Source organism: Nelumbo lutea, chromosome 3 (assembly GCF_056320005.1).
Source record: "Nelumbo lutea isolate HS-2025 chromosome 3, American lotus-T2T, whole genome shotgun sequence".
Taxonomy (NCBI): Eukaryota; Viridiplantae; Streptophyta; class Magnoliopsida; order Proteales; family Nelumbonaceae; genus Nelumbo; species Nelumbo lutea.
The window spans coordinates 104,161,314-104,176,190 of NC_142686.1; positions in this window are offsets into that span (position 1 = coordinate 104,161,314).

Genomic DNA, 14,877 nt, shown 5'->3' on the forward strand with positions numbered 1-14,877 from the left:
TCTCACCAACAAACCCTTGAGGCAGATTCTGCTCAAACCCAAGGTGTTTGGGAGATTAACGAAGTGGTCCATCAAACTGAGCGAATACGATATCCGGTATGAGCCTCGGCCAACAATCAAAGCTCAAGTCTTTGCCGATTTTGTAGCAGAATGCACATTCAGCACAACAACGCCCGAGCTGACTGAGCTAGACCACACGACGGGAGCTTCAACCAATGCGGCGCCAGTCCAGATCAGAGCGGAACCCACCTGGGACGAGGAGCCATGGATCCTCCACATCGACGACTCATCCAACTAACAGGGAAGTGGTGTAGAACTGATACTGTACGACGCAAGCAAGGTGAAGTTGGAATGTGCTCTCCAGTTCAGATTTGAGGCATCAAACAATGACGTAGAATACAAAGCATTGGTCATTGGGTTAACCTTATCAAGGGGAATGAAAGCAAAGCAACTCATTGTATGCAACGACTCACAACTAGTGGTTAACCAAGTCACTGGTGAGTTTGAAGCCAGTGATCCCACTATGGCAGCTTACTTGGCCAAAGTCAGAGAGATCCTGGGCAGCTTCGTCTCCTACTTCATCAGAAAGATTCCAAGGTCTGAGAGCACTGAGGCCGACACCTTGTCACGACTACTTAGCACCAGTAGCAACACCATGCGAACTGTGTACATAGAGGACCTACATCGACCCAGCATTCTCGGGGGGGGGGGCAGAAGAGGTCGCTCCCATATCACAAGCGGAACCGAGTTGGATCGACCCACTCGTGAGTCATCTGCTCCATGGGACCCTACCTGCAGAACGTAACACAGCCCAAAGGTTAGAGCACTAGTCAGCTAAATACATCCTTATAATCAAACAATTGTAAAAAAGGTCTTTTACGCTCCCTTACCTGCACTGCTCGCGACCCTCAGAAGTTGAGCATGTACTTCGCGACACCAATGAAAGCTTGTGCGGCAGACACTTGGGGGGGCACACCTCTCGCACAAAAAGTATTAAGGCAAGACTATTATTGGCTCACGATGAAAGCGGATGCACTCGAACTCGTCAAAAAATGTGATAGATGCCAAAGGCATGCCAACATTCACCATCAACCTACTGCTGATTTGAAATACCTCACTAGCTTGTGGCCCTTCGCATAGTGAGGAATCGACATCCTTGGTCCTTTCCCTGCAGCAACAGGGCAAAGGAGGTTCTTGGTTGTAGTAGTAGATTACTTTATGAAGTGGGTGGAAGTCGAACCCTTGGTTACGATCACAACCCACAACATACATAATTTCTTTTGAAAAAGTATAGTATGTTGCTTCGGACTACCTCCTCGAGTGCTGATATTTGACAATAGGAAACAATTCAAAGATATTAAGTTTTAAAACCGGTATGCCAAAATGGGAATTCAACAAAACTTTACCTTAGCGGCACACCCCCAAACGAACAGGCAAGCAGAAGTAACTAATAGAGCGATACTTCGCGGATTGAAAGCCCGCTTAGCTCGAGCCAAGGGGTTGTGGGCAGACAAACTGCAAAATGTCCTTTGGGCCTACTGAACAACTATTAAGACTGCCACAGGTGAAACTCCTTTCAACCTTACGTATAGCACAGAAGCGATGATCCCAACGAAAATCGAGGTACCCACATTGCGATTTGAGGCTTACAATAAGGAGGTGAACGATGACGAGCTCCACACCAACCTAGACCTGATAGAGGAGGTACGAGACCTGACTTACATTCGGACTGTAGCTTACCAACAAAGAGTAGCTCGATACTATAACGCTCGGGTCAGAAAATGATACTTCTGCGTTGGCAATCTGGTTCTTCAGAAGGTTATGGTACCTGAGCCCAGTGTTGGCAAACTCGGACCGAATTGGGAATGTCCATATCGAGTAAAACGGGTATTTGGGGAAGGCACATATGAGCTCGAGACTTTAGAAGGGAAGAAGGTACCACGAGCATGGAATATTGATAACCTAAGAAGGTACTACTCATGGAATATTGATAACCTAAGGGCTATGGCGCCGAGCTGGCAGAAGACCTCGGTACTACAACAAGTCCTAATCGCCTCTTCGGCATAGGTAGACAAGTCCTAGTTGCCTCGTCGGCATAGGCAGACAAGTCCTAGTCACCTCCTTGGCATAGACAGACAAGTGTTAGTCGCCTATGAGGCATAGATAGCTTGGATGCAAACCCTACGGTGCCTAATTCATCTCGGCATACAACAATATAAGGTTAATCCCACATGGAGTCAAGCACGTTAGCTCGGCACTTAGGGATAACCAACACTTGGGCAAATAAATGACCTCGGCATATATAGATTGGGTATGTATCCTATAGTGTCTGATCGCCCTAGCATGCTATGGTAGTTATGTCACTCCTACTAGTGTCGAACTCACCAGCTCGACTGCAACCTAAACTTAGGAAAAGTTCACTCCTATTTGGTTTAGTTTGCTAGCTTGGGAGTAATCTACACTGAGCAAAAATTTTTGCACATAAAGATTGCCAAAACACTTATATTTCATTGATGTAGACCTTCGAGTATAAAAAAAAATCTACTAAAACCGAGCTCGAAGGACCGGGATGTACATTGTATGTAGGGAGGTCAAACAAAAGAGGCACAACTATACATTCTATCTGCCAGAATCCCCTCCAGCATGTAGGTCGGTTCCATGTGGTCCTCCTCCATGTCCTCTTGGCCTGCCTCCCCTGATGGCCTCACCTCAAGAATTTCATCATTGCTCTCCCCTTTGGAGGAGTCGGGTTCCTCGTTAGCCACTTTTGCCGCATCAGCCACTTGCAAAGTTTGAAGCCTGAATGGTATGAGCTAGATCCATACTCGACCTGGAATTCGTGAAACTCCGAGGACTCCTTGAAATCCTCAATGGCACGATCTCTCTCTTGATCCCATGCCTCTTGGATAGTGGTCAAAGATGTACTCATTCTCCCACAAGAGAGCCTCCTTCTCCCCCTTGAGTTTCTTCTTCTCCATCGTTAATACGAGGATCAACTACTCCTGGCTTCGAGCTCCCTTCATGGCTCAAAGAACCTCACCCCGAGCTAAATCCAGCTCGCGGTAAAGCTTCCGAGCATTCTCTTCAGCTTCCTAGGCTCACTTCAAATGGATCTTAGACTAGTAGATGAGTGAATGAATATCGGAGTTTACCTGGAAAATGGAAAGTAGACATAAGTATTATTAACAAAAGAGTAAGAAAATAAAACAAAGGGGCAGGTTACTCACCACCATGCAGTAACTAGCCACTCTTCCTCTGAGCTGACTCGTTGGCATGTTTGCCCATTCTGTGACCTCTACAGGAAATGCAACATCCTTGCTCTTGAGGAGCCCAAGCCATGGGGTCATTATGCACTCCTTCGGGAGCTGAGGCTCGGGCACCAAAGTACCCTCGGGCTGGTGAGGTGGGGCTCCCTCATCCATGTCAACAACTGGAGGTTGGGGATGAACCTCCTCCTCCGGGAGCTCAGCCGATATCGGCTCAACAACCTCAGATTGGGCGGGAATCGAAGGACCGACCTCCTCCCAACGGGACCTCTTCGAGGCCTTCCTCTTCTTTCCCTTCTGAACACTCCACAAAAGGTTTGCTACATCAACACCCGTCATAGCTTCTACAAGAGAAAAAGAAAAAGTTAGTCATGAACTGAAGTAAGTACAAAAATAAAAAAGGAAAAGTGATGTGTGCCAAAGTGGAGGCCTACCAGGACTCAGCTTAGCTCGTACAATCTTCTCCTCAGCCAAGAAATCTTTCATTTCAAGGCCGAGGTCCCTCTAGGAAGTAATGACTGCTCTAGTCTCAGCATCCAGCCTCACCCCGAGATCCTTAATGGCCACTCGTCAATGAGTGGGGAATGGCCATCCCTCAGGATTCCGAACAAAGAAGTGCCTCCTCTTACATGTCGGTAGTTTGTTCGGGCTACAGAACAAGACTTTGAACCTAGGGCAGGGGGAAATGTAGTAACTCTGTCAGGTGTCCCCGCGTAGGCAAGCAGAGTTCTTGGTGGAGCAGATTGAACTAAAGGTGTCTAGGGTAAGAGGTCGGTTATACTCGTGGAATAGAGAGATCGTGTCAACAATGGTTCGGATGAGTTCGGGTGTAACTGGTCAATGGTAATGCCGAAGAACTTAATAATTTCTATGATGAAAGGGTGGAGCAGAAAGAACAACCTAGCTATGAGCTGCTCCTCAAAAACCGCGAGCTCGTGGTGACCGTGAACCCAAGGGTACTAACCCAAAGGAATACTAAAGGTAAGGGTGTCAGGAAGACAGTAACGGGCTACCAAGGACAATAATCTATCCAAGGTCATCGTGGAATGGCCGAAGTCATCCAGATCATGACCCCGAGAAGAAGATGGGACCCCCTCTCTGGAGATCGGTCGCTCTACCTGAGGTTCAAGTTCCTTAGGCCGAGATGGCCCGACTTCGGGTAAAGGTGTTCCCCCTAAGAGGTGTAGAGAGGAGCTCTCTAGCGAAGAGCTGACCTCACTGACGAGAGCTGAGGATTGCACCCCGGCACCCTTGGGCTCATTAGAATCGCTAAGTAACCTATCTATGCTAGCGCTAGACATACTGGACAGGAAAAGGAAAGGGGAACAATTAAAGAAAGAAGATGAACTTACCAAAAGGACAACAACGACCTTAGACACAAACAAAAGGGTGGCGAGATGAAGGACTCCAACACGAGCTCAATCACAAGATTTATGGTGAAGGTAATGGGCCCTTCAGCCCTTTATTTATAGTTCACCGCATCCAATGATCAACGGCTGAGACCTGTACGATCTGACGACTCCCCATGAAAACCGGTTGCACACTACCCAAGGACAAAATCGGTTGAGCACGCTTTTTGGCATCCACGGAAACTATAAATGGTGTGACATCCGTGCATGCCCGGGACGCGACCTGGGTCATTTCATGGTTTATCCAGATGGTTGAATAGGTTCAACCAATGGTTTGCCCTCCAAGTTAACTAGACCTTGCGCCAAATCCACCTAAACTCTTCATGAACTCCCTGTACCAGGTTAGGACCCCTGGCACAAGGAGTGGGGGGCAATTGATGAAGGGTGATTTGGCACGACCTAGCAAGAAGGAGACACATAGGCGCGATCTGATCGAGGGATGGCAACTTAGCCAAGCAAGCCTAGTTCGTAACATTTGGAGTTCGGGTATTCCAGCCACCTCGGCCCAAAACCCACCTCGGTGTAGTGGCACCTCGACACCCAATCCAATTCAGAACTAAAGAGTCGAAGTCCCAGCTCAGAGCTAATGAGCCGAAACACCACGTAACCGACTCCAAAGGCCTCCCCAATAGATCCCAAATCTCTTGAGGTCACGATTAGCCAACAGATCCCGAATTTCCCGAGATCACGATACGAACTCATCCCCATTCTTCCTGAATCGGAGGTATGCGATAAACCTTATCAACATACTTCTCTCCTTCAAAAATAGAACCAACCTTATCTCCATAGCCCGGGGATCCCGAAGCTCTTTCGTTAGGCCTGCGACTACTCCAGTATATAAAGACTTGAAATCTCAAGGCAAAGGTATGTGTGATTATTCTACTCTTTAGCACTCAAGCTCTCAAGCATTCAGCTCGCACTCACAGTATAAAGACTGGCTTAACCATTGGAGCGACCTCGCCAGGTTATCTATCCCGGGTTCTCTGATCCACTGTTTTGCAAATCGGTGTAGCTCACCGCCCATTTGGAGTTCAAATCACCCTCCATCTAGGAATAGCTAGATCGCACACCATCAATTGGTAATTCTAAATGTTGTTATACTATGTTGAGAATTCTTTATCTTATATTAACACAATTTAATAACTAATATATACCAACATATTAAATTCAAGAGTATATATACATCTAACTTAACATTTGATGATAACAAAGTTATACATAGTATATACTATGCATCCACTATATAACATATTGTTCTTTTTCTAAGGAAAAATTATAACTGTAGTAGTTTGCATGCCACAAAAGTGTGGGGAGGGGGCCTAGCATGAATAGGCCCATGGCCCATGAGCCCATGCTTCACCAATTGGCTTTATATAATGCATATTTATATACATACTAGTGGGTGGTGCCTCTGCGTTGCAAGGACCGATAAGAATACAATAACATATTAAATAAACAATTTTATACATACATACAAGCATACATACACACACATACACATATATATTAGTGGGGTATCCCTAGGTGAAACCAATTTCAATCCGATAAGAATCGAGACAATATATTAGGAATTGGAACCAACTCACAGATTGTATTTCCTAGAACTAAAATTGATTCAATCGATTTGTGTCTATCTATTCCATCAGGTCCAACTCGACCCCATTGGCAGCACTAGAGAGAGAGAGAGAGAGAGAGAGAAAGAGAGAGAGAGAGAGAGAGAGGTAATAAATGAAAAGTAAAGAGAGTAATAACAATATTGTAATTACTTTTTTCTGACTTTATTGTAATTACATGAAAATTGAATGTCATGTGCACAACTAAAAAAGAGGCAATGATTGCCTTTTAACGATACTCTTGTAATTACTAAAAGACTCAAGGTGACAAATAACCACACTCTTATAATTAGTAAAGAACTTAAGGTGACAAATAATTAGACCTATTCATGGGCCGGGTAGCCCGATGGGTTGGTCCCAGCCCAATCTAAGTCGGGCTTGGATTAGATTTTAGGCACATGGGCTCGGGCTTGGGTCTAAAATATCAGGCCTGACTTTTTTCAAAACAAGCTCGAGCTTTCTCAAAAAAGTCAGGCCCGAGCCCAAGCCCGACTTGATAATGTATTATATTAAAAAATATATTTTATAAAATAAAAAAGCATATATACAATATATTTTCTTTATTTTTCTGATCCTTTTTCAACTAATAATGAGACTTTTCATTATTTTTTTTTTTAGGTTTTGAGGTCTTTTAGTATAAATAAAACAGATTTTAATTGAACTAAAAAGGAAAAAAAATATTTTCTCTAAATTTCTGACTAGCCTCGGGTTTGGGCCCGGGCTTCAGGCTTTATATGAGGGTTGGGATCAGGCTCAAAACCTAGGCCCGATGGTCAAGTCGGGCTCAGACTCGGGCATGAACAGATTTTGTTAATATAGAGGCAAAGCTCAACCCGTGAACAGGTCTACAAATAATGACACTCTTGTAATTAGCAAATACTCATGAACATTCACATAGACCAATCATGCCAAAACATCCAAATATTTCGCACGAGCTCATAGAGCCATGACATGCTGAGATTCCATTTAGGTTCCATTTGTTTTGTGGGATGATTTGGGTGGGATGGGATGGGATGGGAAAGTGTAAAAATTATAACTTCCATTGTTTGGTTGTAGATGTAGGAAAATAATAGGAAAGTGTAAAAATTATAACTTCCATTGTTTGGTTGTAGATGTAGGAAAATAATAGGAAAGTGTAAAAATCACTATGACGAAGAGGAAGCCGTGGGGTGCTCTATTCATGAAGACAAACAGTAGTTTGTCAGAAAGTGAAGACGATGAACGGTGTCATAGATCTCGTTTCGAATGGGGAAGGTAGCAAATCTAGGTTCGAAAGGGGAGGTAGTAGTAGAAGAAGAAAGAGAAGCCACTTGGTCACTACTCACTACTGTCGTCACTATTTGTACATCTCGATCAATCGAAACCTCGCTGAACCCAAATCTCTGTAAGGACGGGCAATATCCCCTCCTCCGAGTCTCCCTTTGACTCTCCTCCTTCTCAAGATCTTGTAAGCTCCAAACCTAGCAATCCCGACAAAGATCAAGCTTGCTCCTACCAGCACAACAATCCCAATAGCATAACCCACATCTTTCGGGTTCCCTTCCACTGCTCTCACCTTAAAATATCCTCTTTTGTTCTCATCCCCAACAGCCTCCAACGTGTTTATTGGATAACCCAGCTTGTAACAATACCCAATGTCATTGTTAAAAACAGCTCCCCAACAACTATAGTTTCTCTCACTCTCTCGCATTCTTCCATAGTTGTTATCTTTTCATAACCCATCAGCTCCTTGTAAGGTAGCTCAATGCCATTCTTCCTCAAAACCTAATGATGCTCTGCTTCGAACCAGAGAAGCCGCCGCCACTGCTTTGCTTCTGGGTTCAAACGAGGAAGGTAGTGGAAGAAGAAAGAGAAGCCGCCACCGCTGCTAATAGTTCATCGCTGGTTCTCTGCTTCAAACAAGGAAGGTAGCAGATCTGGTTCTCTACTTCGAATCAGAGCCGCCACTACTTCAAACGGGGAAGGGGAGGCACTGATTATTTGTCATCGATGGTAACAATGCCTCCCCATCCCACACTTTTCTCATCTCATCCCTCTCTTTCCCTCAAAACAAATGAGAGAAAAGAGAATATTTTTGGAATATTCTATTTTTCTCATCCCCATCCCACAAACTAAACGGAGTCTTAAAGCAAAACAGGTGTTTTGTTCGTATCCATTTTGCTTTTATTATGTATATGATTATCATTATGTATATAGATATTTATTAAGGGAAAATGTTACTTTATTACCCTAAACTTTGAGGGTAGTGTCAAGTTAGTACCCGAACTTTTAAATGTGTTATTGCAGTACCCAAACTTCCAAAAAGTGCCAAGTTGGTCCTGCCAATGGAATGACACAAATACCCCTATGATGTGAAGAAGAGAGTATTTTTCAAAATGAGGATAATGCCCATTCATAAACCCTTATTTGCTCAGATAGTGAATCATTGTTCACTAAAATCATCTGTGTACTGTTCGAAGTTGTAGAGTTCGCCAGATGTGACAAGTTGCTTCACAGAATCATAACAACTGAGTCTCATATTGGTCCTTGACTCGTCTTTCTATGAGGACGATTCATCCCCGTCGCCTGTCATGAAGCGTTGCATCGATTTCAAAGCTACAACACTGCTACTGCTACACCCATTTTTTTTCTTTAGGTATGGGCTTTTGCAAATTGAGTTCAAATTTTAGACTTCAAACTTCAGACTAGGGTAGGGTTGAAGCCCTTTTATTGAAGCTATTGAATCTAGTGTGCTTGTTTCAATTCAAGGGCATTGTTGTATCCTGAATGCCGATTGCTCTACTCCCGTCCTTGATGAACTGTGACCATGATCTGATTTTAACAGAATTAAATAGGAAAAGGACCGAAACCTCCCCATGCCCGAACAAATTTACCTGAAACCACCCTGGGAATTAATTAAAATCTCCATTCGGTAGGACTGATTCTATGTAAACTGATGGTTGTTCATTAGGGTGAATTTAATTATGAGCTAGAAGATGAGAACTAGAGCCTAGCGGTGTCGTCGGTCTGGTTCAAATCTGAAGACAAATCGGATGATTCCGAGACATCAATGGATAGGGGGACTGCCCTGAGGAGATGTCGAAGATGGTGCTGGACACCGAACAAATGATATTCAGGGATCTGGTGGCCGAGAAGATTCGAGATCTCGTAGTCTTTAGCACAACTCTCTCTCTCTCTCTCTTGCAATTCCTTTAATCCCTTGACTTCCATCAAAATTAGAACTGGTTTAGATAACAGAAGAACATGGTAGAAACCATGTGTTTCCTTTCAGACTCTCGTATTTTGAACGCATCACTTCCTCAATCGAGCCACCAACAACATCAACATGAAAACAAAATTGATGAAATTGTTGGGGTTCCGTGTAACTCACTAATAAAGACAAGAAAAAAAATAAGGAAAAGACAAAAAGAAAGATAATGGAAAGTAAAGAGGCTTTTTTGCATTGGCTTTGCAAGGCAAATCAATACGTCCTTCGTTAACCAACGAATTGGAGAGAGCTCACACTCCCCTCTCTCAACTCCAAAAAAACAAGTATTTAGAAAAATAACAGACAACAAAAAAGGGGTTTAGAAAAAAATGTTTTTTGTGAAGAAGAAGAAAATTTACAGGGGCTAAAATAAAAAAGACAAATCCGTTTTCAACATCTCCTCTTGCTTCCACCTTTTGTGAGAGATTTCTTGTTTATTATCCATCTTAATGATGTTTTCTGCTATTGGAATCCAAGAACTTTCTTGATGTTCATCATCTAGTTGTAACTAGATAGAACAACATTGTATTCCATTACTATTGTTGATAATGGATGATTTGGACTTCGGTTCCTTGGTTTTTACCCTCATATTGAGGGGTTTTCCACATAAATCTTGGTGTCTATTATTGTTACTTGCTCTATTTTTTATTATTTATTTTATTATTATTGCATGCTTGATATTTGTGGTTAAGATCTCTGTGATTTTACACAAAGAAAAATATAGGGATTATTCCCAACAAACTGGTATTAGAACACTTGGTTTTTGTGTAAATCATGGAAGGGTGTTCAATTAGAATGATTTTATTAAATGGAAGAAACTAGTCTCTCTAGAAACCAAAAATGAAGGATTTATTGCTCTCTAGGGATTTGTATGCACTTATTATAAGGTGATAATGGTAAGCCAAAAGATATGTCCGGTGAGGCTTCAGAATTCCTTGACTTAAGAGCAGTTGCTTTCATTAGACAATGGTTGGATGACAGTTCTGATGTAGTGCAATCCGGTCACTCCTAGCTGGCGCTTGCGTGGCTCCTGAGAGGTACTTGAGACGAGAGGAAAGAGGAAGAGCTCCCGGGGGATTTCCCGACAGGAATGCTCCGATGCTTAAATTAGTATTATGTGCAAGAAGCAATAGGAGAACGAATGCTAAGAGTGCAGGTTACACAGGTTATTCAAAGATACCTTGTTCCTTGAGAATAAGCCCCTTATAACTGAATTTCGTTGCTTCAGGCCCTCTGACTTCTGATAGGGTAGGTATAACCGCCACTGTCAGTCTGCCACAGCCGTTACAGGCACGACTGAGGTGGCACGCGTGGGGCCGTTGCTGCAGGGTACGTGTCTATCGGGTACAAGACACCTTTCTAAAGGTGGCAGACGCAACGAGAGGGACAAGTCTGATGTCCACAGATTTGTTGGGTACGGTGGTCGAGCAGGAAGCCCTCCTGTGGTATACCAAACTACCCTCCTGCGAATTGCCCTAAGCCGGGATGTCCTTTGAGTGACAGGACGCCTGTAGCCGGTTATGTCGAGCTAGCTGCCCCGAGGTGTCTGTGCTTCGGGGTGTCCTGAGAAGGATCAGTGCGTTCTTGCCTGGGAGTGGCCCGAGGTCCATTGGGAGGAGCTCGAGGCGCCCCGAACTTGGGACCCCCCGAAGTGCCTTGACCCCGGGGAGGAGGTGCAAGTAAGGTGGCTCCCGACGAGTAGTTTACTCGTCGAGTTGCCGTGCTGAACTTGGTGGGACTTTCCCTCCGAGTTATCACGTTCATTGCGCTATCATGCTGAGTCACTATTTGAGCAAGGTCACGCCCACGTGTACCCGTGCTGCGAGGTTGGGCCAAATCACCCTCCATCAATTGCCCCCCACTCCCCGTGCTGGCGACGATGACCCAGCGCGGGGAGGTCATGACGCGCTGAGTGGATTTGACGTCGGTTGTCATGCTACTTTGTCATGCGCTCTGTCCAACTAAGTCGGTCGGGTGTCTGGTTCGATCAGAAAAGACTTGAGTCGTGTCTGGTTTCCACATGGATCTCACGCGATTTAGACTTCGCGGACGTAAAAAATGCGCTAAACCGCTTTCGTCTCAAGGAACCCGCAGCTGTGGCTATAAATAGGGGGCCCCTTGGCCATTTTCTTCGCCACAAAGCTCTCATCGTTAGTGTTTGAACTCGCGTCGGAGGTCTCTTAGCTCGGGTCTTCCAGTTTGTCTTGCTCTCCCAGTCCGGTTGCGTTTCTTTTGGTGAGTCCTCCCGAGCTTCCTCCCTCCGTTTCAATTTGTTTATTCCCTTTCGTTCACTATGTCGTCGTCTAGTGTAGATAGCCTTATCGACGAGCTTGAGGTGGGTACCTCGGCTCGGGGTGGCTCCTCTGCTGCCCAGCCACCCGAAGTACGGGTGGCTTCGGGTCACCTGGTGTCCACCTCCCACCGAGGTCGGGAGCCAGACCAATTTGGCCCTTCTATAATGACTTTGGAGAGGCTTCAGGACCTCATACAGAGGTTCCACCTCCCTAAGGAATTCTCATATAGCCTTCCCACCGGCAACTTCCCATGGGAGCACGGTCCCAATGAGATCGTGATCTTCAAGGAACAACTGATAGTCGGGCTCCGTCTTCCTCTTCACCCTTTGATCGTTTAGGTGTTGATACACTTCAACATCACCTTGGACCAACTCCACCCAAACTCCATACGGAATGTGGTGGGGTCCATCTCTCTTTGCTTCGATCGCTCCCTCTCTATAAATTTAGATATTCTTAGCATAATTTTGGCTATAAAGAAGAGCGCTTTAGGCACTCTCCCCGGGCATAGGCAGTCCTATTACCTATCCCCCCGCCCGGGTTTCAAACTCATGCACAAGCTCCCGAGCAAAGTCCCAGCTTGGAAGCGGGACTACTTCATAGTCCAGAGCAATACGGGGTGGCCCTTCCCCACCGATTAGAGGATAGCCGTTCAAGACCCTGGCGTCTTCCTTGACAGTAAGAGCAAGAAGGAGCTCCAGTCATTGGCTTAGCTCGGATTGAATTATAAAGACTTCACTTCTGAGGAGAAGCCCGTCCAGGCGAGCTTGATGTCGTGTTTTGCTGCAGGTCCCGTGGAGGCGGAGAAAATAGACAACCAGAAGTATTTCCGCCAAACAAAGAGGAAGAAACGCGTAGCCAAGAAGATGCGCGTTGAGTCCCCGCGAGCTTCAGCCGAGCCCTAACCTCTGCAGACTTCAGCCTTGGGGCCCGAGGTCATAGTCGCGCCTGTTGTTGACTTGGAAGAAGGGGTCATCCCTAAGGGGTCCGAGGTGTCAACGGGACCTACCGTTAGGGCCGCCGAGCCTGCTGTTAAGCCCACCGGTCTTACTGGTGAAAGCGTTATCGAGGCCAACGTTGTTGCTGTCGGGGCTCGTCCTGCCGAGGCTGCAGCCGAGACCTCTGAGAGTTCCACTCGTGACGTAGAGATGACGGCTTCCAGCTTGGAGGGTCAAGGGAGCCAAATCGTCCTGAACCCCAAGTGTAGCCTGAAGAAGAGTAAGCTGGTTGCATACCTGGGGGAGGTTAGCAAGTGGGCCGAGCTCACTCCTGGTCAGCTCAGCGCCTGAGCTGCCACTCATACTATGGTGGTGAGTCTTTTCTCTTCTCTCTCTCTCTCTCTCTCCCTTTTTTTTTACTTGTTTCCCTTTTGCAGGTGAACTCCGCCATTCGCGCCTTGACCCTCCAATCAGATCGACACCTGAGGCGGGCTTTGGAGGCTGAGAAGTCATCTCGCGCAACCCATGCTGAGTTGAGAGCAGATCGCTGTCAGGTCCACTGCCTGGAGAGTGGTGCCTCGGCTCAGAAGAGCTTCATTGAGGCGTTAATGGCAGAGAAGGGGGAGTTGGCCTGAGACAAAGACAAGCTGAAAGCCAAGGTGAACGGCCTCAAGGTCGGTCAGGAGGCCTTAGGGCTCGAGGTGAACAGCCTCAAGGCTGAGCGGGATGCCTTGAAGCTCAAGGTGCAGGGCCTCAAGGAGGCGAAGGGGAAGCTAGAGCATGAAGTGGGGTACCTCCAGGAGGACATAAGGGAGAACTGCAATCTTTGAGGGTGCTCTTGAGGAAGCCAAGACTCAGGTCGTCATTGACTACGTCAACTCTTCCAGATTTGACGACGTGATGACGGAGGCCTACCGTAAGGGCTTCAAGCTCAGTCGGTGGCTAATCAGACACCTCTACCCTGAGTTGGACACAAGCGCCATCACTACTTCCCGAATTACTGACGACATCGTGCATCAGTCAAAAGATGACCCCGATTCCGAAGATGAGGGCACCGAAGATGAAGCAGAGGATGTTGGTCTAGATACTGTCCCCGAGGGGGGTCCCTGATAGAGGCGACGAGCTCCCGAAGTAGTTTGCTCTTTATACTTGTAACTTAATCTTTTCCCTTTTTCTTTCTTGTAATCAAGGCATCCTTTATGTAACGAATTTTCTGAAATGAAGAAATTTTTTCCTTTTGTCAAAAGTTTGCGCAATTCATTTTTGTCGAAACGGTTATCTCACCCCAAGCTGTCAACCTGTCGAGTTGGACTTCTGAAGTGGGTGTTCCTTAACGGCCATCGTGGCCCCGAACTGTTTAGTAGGGGTAGCCTCGTGTATGTCGGGGTGAGGGACATAGTAGGGCGCATACCCAACCTGTTTGTACCCGAGGTAGGTCGTCGTCTATTATCTTTAGTGGGTCCAACTCTTTGCACGCCAGGCGGGGTGGCCACTTCACGTACAGGGCGTCCTTGATCGCCATCAGGACTTTAGCCCGCTTCGCGTTCAATGGGGTGTAATCGGCTTGGTCCGCTACAAGAGGTGAGAATAATTGACTCGACCTTACTTCCCGAGTTGTGTCCTTTTTCTTTCGGTTGTCTCCTTGATTGGAGAGCTCTCCTTCCCTCTTTCTCTTTTCAGTCGTGCCCTTGCCCTTTTGGTTGATCTCTTCTTCGGTGGCTATGAACCTATCCGCAAGCTTCAGGAACTCGGTTATGGTCGCTGGTTGGTTGACGACCATGTGCCATTTAAACTCTTTGTGTGTCACGCCCTTCTTAGCTGCTACAAGGCTTACGGTGGGGTCCAGGCGCGGTATCTGCATACAAGCATCGTTGAACCGTTTGATATAGCTTCAGATGGATTCTCCCTCTCTCTGTACTATGCTGAGGAGACTTTCTTCAGTTCGTGGACACCGCTTGCTAGTAACGAAGTGGGACGTGAAGGTTTGTGTGAACTGCGCCCAACTTCTTATTGACCCGGGTGCCAAGTTCTGGTACCACGTGCGGGTTGCTCCCCTAAAAGTAGTGGAGAAGGCCACGCACATGCATGACTAACTGGCTCGTGCCAAGTGCAT